Source organism: Formica exsecta, unplaced genomic scaffold (genome assembly GCF_003651465.1).
Source record: "Formica exsecta isolate Colony F162 unplaced genomic scaffold, ASM365146v1 scaffold108, whole genome shotgun sequence".
Classification (NCBI taxonomy): Eukaryota; Metazoa; Arthropoda; class Insecta; order Hymenoptera; family Formicidae; genus Formica; species Formica exsecta.
In genome coordinates this window covers 950,938-951,296 of record NW_021848419.1, presented here as the reverse complement: position 1 = coordinate 951,296, position 359 = coordinate 950,938, and positions in this window count along the sequence as shown.

Sequence of the window (359 nt, the reverse complement as noted above, 5' to 3'; positions counted from 1 at the left end):
TTTCCCTTTATCGTCCCTTATTATTATATAGTCGTTTATCGTAGCGTGTATCGATCAAACCTTGTTATTGCGGGTACAAATTTATTACAAGGATATAATTGTATGTACATTTTATTTAAAGCAAACTTGAAAAGAAGGTGGGAAAATGCTTGATTTAAAAGTAATCTTACTGGATTCCCCTGGGGGAGCCATATATTGTGAACACACGCGAAAAAAAATATGCTTACGAGTACGGTGCCACTTCGCGAACGTATACGGTGTATACAGAGAGGTTTCACTGTACAATATATAAATATATATATGTAATAATTAACAATAAGTGCAATCGTACGAGACAAAAAAATTGCGATTGTAATTTA